This window comes from Sesamum indicum, linkage group LG7 (genome assembly GCF_000512975.1).
Source record: "Sesamum indicum cultivar Zhongzhi No. 13 linkage group LG7, S_indicum_v1.0, whole genome shotgun sequence".
NCBI classification, from domain to species: domain Eukaryota; kingdom Viridiplantae; phylum Streptophyta; class Magnoliopsida; order Lamiales; family Pedaliaceae; genus Sesamum; species Sesamum indicum.
The window spans coordinates 1,720,337-1,726,970 of NC_026151.1; the positions used below are offsets into that span (position 1 = coordinate 1,720,337).

At 31.8% G+C, this 6,634-nt stretch overlaps 1 long non-coding RNA gene across 1 annotated transcript; it reads right to left on the minus strand.

Annotated features, from left to right (window-relative positions):
• Positions 1-3,952, minus strand: LOC105165938. The gene is made up of 5 exons (XR_848119.2): positions 3,850-3,952; positions 1,391-1,674; positions 1,174-1,292; positions 648-1,089; positions 1-567 (listed from the first exon to the last, which is right to left on the minus strand). It is a non-coding gene; the product is annotated as an uncharacterized LOC105165938 (long non-coding RNA).

The following is a 6,634-nucleotide window of genomic DNA, read 5'->3' on the forward strand; positions in this document are numbered from 1 at the left end:
TAGACACATTCTAGTACATCCATACAAGGTATATATATTAGTGATTTGGAATAACTAATAAGATAATACAACACAAAAATAATTCTTACCCTAGAACACTCCAAAATCGGTGCGCCCCCCTCTATACACACTTGATCTTTTTTTTCTTCTTTGTTCTCTTCTAGCAAAGGGAATTAAGGGATTCCATATTCCAGTGTGATATGGACGCGTCTCTAGATGACTTCTATGTTGACGTCTCGCGTGAATGAATCAATGAAAAGAAGTTCGAAGTAAATCAAGCAAAAAGGTAATTCTTGATTTACGTTTCTTGAACTTTTCATTTTTAATTTTACCATAAGCCCCGGTTAGTTTCTATTACTTATTTTATTAACTACATCGAACGCTCGGGAACTCCAAGGGTACACTCCTTGGAATCATAATTTTATTGTATTCGGTATCTAATTTATGAATTTTTATTTACTGCTTCCGCTTGTGCGTTCCCAGGCCGATCCACTCGCCATTTTTTATCGCTTTCACACTGACCGTAGGCTGAGGTTAATGGTCCTTCATCAAGTTTTGGAACTTCTCCTGCAAAAAAAATAAAATTATTAGGACATTTTAACAAGAATTAATTTTTTTTAGAAAAATAGTATTAGTAAGGTACTTACTGCCACCTAAGCTGCCCTCGACTTGCTCCAGCCGCTGTCCTCCTTCTTCTTGTAGCATTTGGCGAATAGCTCCATCTGCTTGGGCGGCCGACCAAACTTTGCCTCCTATAAAAGAATAAAACAGTTGACAGAGGAAGATCCAAACTTTGCCTCTTATCAACTTCGTCTTGTACATGTTGACAGAGGAAGATCCCAAATGGTACACAGTCGAGGACGCTGTGGGGTTCACCATCCGATTCACCTTCTTCTTTGAGGACTCCTGCTGGAAGTTCTCACTGGCCTAGTAAGCTTGGAGTTGGAGCAATATATTGTTGGCCTGCCAAAGTGGCTTTCCCAAGGCTTGATCGGGTGATAGAGAACGTCATCTGAATGTACTTTTCGGCCCACATGTCGAAGACCCAAGATATGGACTCATTGTCACAGTCCCACCAGAGTAGGTCATCTACAATAAGAAAGTTGAACAAAATATTATTCATTAAATAATTTAGATTATAAGATAATATGAAATTAATTTTAATTACATTACCTTCATGCTCTCGAACCAGAAATGTCGGTGTCTGGCGGCTCTTGCCTCAAACATGGCCATAGGTGGGGAAAGTGTCCTTGCACCATTGCATTGATGCGCTCGTGGAAGCGGCTGTCAGACTTGAAATGACATGTTAATTAGTAATTTTAAAGATAAAATAATATGAAAAATATTCATAAACAAATTTAGCTCGCGTCATCGAGGCTGATATACTGACGCGCTGATGGTGCGGGGACTGGTGGTGATAGTGGTGGTGGTGGAGTAACCTCTGGTGTGGCAGACTGCTGCCCGACCTCCTTAACCGCTGATGCCCGCCAGATGGTTGAGCATCACTTAGAGTCTATGGGGCAGTTGACGGCCTGACCGTGTCAGGTGATGGAGGTTGTTAAAAGACTACTTCCCCAACCTGAGAAGCATCAGAGAATGTTGCTGGAAATGCCGGGCATGGCAGCGACCACGTCCACGATCACGTAGTACAGGAGGCGTACCACTAGACATAATCTATACAAATTATAGTAAATATTAGTTTTTGTAATTGTTGAAAAGATTAGCCTAATTCAATAATTTATGATTATTGTGCTCATTAATTATTTAAAAATATATAGTTTCTTTATATATATATACAAACGGGTCAAATATTGCTTGTTAGCTTCTTTAGCATATCATATGAACTTTTTGTTATAATAGTATTCAAGTTTATCCATTTTGTTTCTGTCAACATGGTCTTTTTTTGACAGATAAAAATGGATAAACTTGACTAGTTCTTCTGACAAAAATTCACTTGATGGGCTAAAGAGTTTAAGCAATACTCGATCCATTTGTATATGGCCACAAAGGAACTATACGTTTTTAATGACTCTTATTGGGAATATTGTTCTAATTTTTGACATTATTATGTAAATAATATTATTATTGGGAATGTTGGTCTAATTCTATGAATATTGACATTATTATGTAAATAATATTATTGATAATATTAGCCTAAATTTTGTGATTATTAAATAATATTATTATTGGGAATGTTGGTCTTATTTTATGATTATTGACTTGATTATGTGAATAATATTATAATTAGAATTATTAGCCTAATATTGTGATTAGCGATATAATTATGTAAATAATAATATTATTTGGAATATTAAGATAATTTTGTACAATTATTGACAGTATTATGTAAATAACATTAATATTGAAAATATTAGCCTAAACTTTGTGATTATTGACATTATTATGTAAATAATATTATCATTGGAAATATTAGCCTAAATTTTTTGATTATTGGTATTATTATGTAAATAATATTATTATTGGAAATACTAGCCTAATTTTGTGATTATTGACATTATTATTTAAATAATATTATTATTGAAAATATTATGATAAATTTGTGATTATTGACAATATTATGTAAATAATATTATTATTCAAAATATTAGCCTAAAATTTGTGATTATTGATATTATTACGTAAATCATAATATTATTGGAAATACTAAGATAATTTTGTGATTATTGATAATATTATGTAAATAAATATTATTGATAATATTAGCCTAAAATTTGTGATTATTGACATTATTATTGGAAATATTAAGATAATTTTGTAATTATTGACAGTATTATGTAAATAATATTATTATTGAAAATATTATCTTAATTTTTTGATTCTTGACATTATTATGTGAAGAATATCATTATTGGAAATATTAAGATAATTTTGTGATTATTTACAATATTATGTAAATAATAATATTATTTAAAATGTTAGCCTAATATTGTGACTATTGTCTTTGACATTATTATGTAAATTATCATCTACATTATAAAAGGCTTTCATAAATTACACAACTACCCAATAAGTTTCAGAAAAATTACACAATATGATAAATTACACAACTATACGATAAATTATACAAAAATTTCACAACTATACAATAAATTTCATAAATTATAGAACTATACGATGAATTACACAATTATACAATAAATTTAAAAAAATTACACAATATGATAAATTATACAAGAATTGTATAAATTCCACAACTAAACAATTCCACTTCACAAAAATTACACAAATTACACAAAAATTACAGAAGAATATTGTAATTTTTAGAAATATATTTTAATTTTATAAAAACTATATTTTAATTCTATAAAAATATTTTAATTTCAGAAAACTATTTTAATTTCTGTAACAAAATTTATAAAACTTTTCTAATTTCAGAAAAACTTCAAAAATGTAATATTTCATAAATTGTTGAATTTTTTTTCAGAAACATAATTTTTCCAAAAAATAGAAAATAGTTTTATGTAAATATTTTCTGAAAATGGAATTATAGAATAATTACAATAGTTTAATTTCTGCTAAAATTTCTAAAAAATATTTTAAATTCAAGAAAATATTTTAAGCTCTTTAAAAAAATTCTGCAAAATTTTCTTCAAAAAAATTAATATTTCATAAGTTTTTCAATAAAATTTAAGAAAAATATATTTTAGCCAAATATTTTCATAAATTATTTTCTACACAATTTTTTCAGAAATCATTTTGAAAAAATATTTTTAATATTTTCAGAAATGCAGTTCGAAAATATTTTTAGAAATATTTGTCCATATATTACTGAAAATATTTTCAGAAATATCAACAAAAAAAAGGACAAAAGGGAACAAAGAAACTCACTGCAGACGGCAAACAACGACCTTCAGCGGCAAATAGCAAACAGTGGCGGCGGAGGAAGGCGAGGCGATGACCGCGAGAGAGAGAGAGAGACAGAGGGTGAGTGTGAGAGTGAGGGAGGGAAGAAAAAATTGGCTAAATGTAATATTTATATTAACATTTGGAACAGTCAATTATAAAAAATTCATCCAGACTGTTCTAATTAAATAGAACAATGTCGTTTTATGTGTTATGGGTTAGTGTTCCTCGCACTTGGAACGATCTAGGAACGGTCAATTAAAAAAACTCTGTTCCAAGACTGTCCCTAAGTAAATATAACAATGTCATTTTATGTGCCATGGATTAGTGTTCTCGCACTTCAACTTGGCACGGTAGTTTAATTATTTAGGTTTTCCTAAACTCGTGCTAAATCAACACAAATGACATTGTTTTATATGCGTACGATGTCGTTTTAGTGGTCAGATAAACAGACTGTTCCTATATAATTACAATCATTCCTAGTTGAATGCCAATATTAAATTTTTTAATAAAATAAAAAAATTAAAATGCAGAAAAAACCGTTTCGAATATGTTGTTGATCAAAGAAAACTAGACCATAAATTTTTGTTGACAATTGGACACATATAATTCTTTCTGAAAAATTGATACATGTTTGGTAGAACAAGTATATTAGTATATCCAAATTTGTCAGTCTTACGTAGATGTTAGTAGTATTTTATACTGTTATACTGCATTACCTAATTAGATAATTAAAATTTTAATCAGACCGTTGGATATGATTATATCGACAAAATATTACATTCGATGAAGTTTTGCAACCTTTTCTTATATGGATACTGAGATATCGTATCTGATTTACAATCGATGAGTTTCAAAATCATGCAATTGTCAATCAGACCTAGTGATTTTGCATCGAACCGCAACATATATTCACAAATGTATAGAATTTATATGTGTTTAAGTTTGGAATTAATCGGGATCATAGATGTGGAGATATCACACTTGAAAAGTGAACAAGGAATTATTTGTTACTATTAGGAACGGTTCTGTTACTTATTTAGGCATGAGTTTTTTTACTATTCTTATTGGGAACAATATCTCTATAATTTAAGGAACGGTTTGCTTTAAATTTACCTTATGAACAGTCAAATATTGAATTAGCAGTCCTAAAAGTGAATTTCCTCCATTTTTTAGGTGGCGCCAAATTAAAAGTGTCTGGAATTCTTCTAGGCACGGTCAATTTAGTTTGACAGTTTCTATTTTTTGAATCTCTCTTGTTTTTCTGAATAAATTTGTAATAGTTTCAGGAACGGTCCTCTGTCTTACCGCGGCTGCTGGCACAGAGTTAGCCGATGCTTATTCCCCACGTCATTGCTTCTTCTCCAGGAAAAGAAGTTCACGACCCGTGGGCCTTCTACCTCCACGCGACATTGCTCCGTCAGGCTTTCGCCCATTGCGGAAAATTCCCCACTGCTGCCTCCCGTAGGAGTCTGGGCCGTGTCTCAGTCCCAGTGTGGCTGATCATCCTCTCGGACCAGCTACTGATCATCGCCTTGGTAAGCTATTGCCTCACCAACTAGCTAATCAGACGCAAGCCCCTCCTCGGGGAGTTTTTATTTATTTGCCGTTCCTATTGTTAAATTTAACATTATGTGCGTACAACGAGGACGATTATAATAGGAACGATTTTTAGGAACGGTGTTTTCTATTTATAACCGTTGCTAAATAAAATAAAATATTTTCTAAAAAAATATATAATTTATTAGTATTTTGTACAAGGATTATTTACAGATGTCTGATTACAAAAATGCTAAACTTTCAATCATAATTATGTCTTCTTCAGTCTTGTAATCCTTGTCAAAGCTATCTTCTTCAGACTCATCATCAGATTCACAACTCCCCGATAGGAATGTACTTGCTCCTTATTGGTTAGCAACAGAAAGCTCAACGACTAATCGTATACCATTTGGGTCATGCAGGTCATAGTTATGATTGTCCATTCCAACTTGTGGAGTAGGTATTGTCTCACCTTCTTGAAATGTAACTTTAGCCCATCGAGAGTAATCAATCGCTCTTCTGGCTTTTTTTTTTTTTTTTTGCAGATAGTCATCCAGTCCATTTTGGCTCTCTTCGTGCTAGGTACTCCATGTAGTAGACTTGTACTCTTGTTGTGCCAGGATGAATGGTTCGTTCTTTTGGTATACTTTTTTTAAGTTTACATCAATGAGGTTATAACGAGAATGTACCGTCATACCTCTCATGGGATCGACCCAATGACATTCAAACAGAATGATCTGCATGTTTGGAATAAGTGGATAATCTAATCGAATTATCTCTTAGAGAATCCCATAGAAGTCACCGTCCGTGACTATATATGATGAGCTTTTGACACACAGCACACAGTTCATAGTAGACTTGCTCACACTGTATAGTATAGTGTGGAAATTGTAGCCATTCACAAAGTAAAAAGAGAATGTTGTGATCTCAGCTCTAGGACCCCAATAATGCAACTTCAAGAGCCTGTTGTTCGTATAATTCAATTCGAATTTCACATGTGTTGCACATATTAGAGAAATCATGTATTAACAAATTACAGTTGTAACACAACTCAAAGGCATAATTCATAAGATACAACTTACATGATGTTTGAACCAATACTTAAATGGAGTAGCTACTAGCTCCTCAATAATTAGGTTCTTCGAATGGTGGTGCTCATAAAGGTCATTCGAAAAGGACCTGTTCACATACATATCAATACATAGATTAAAAGTCTAAACTAACAATGTGA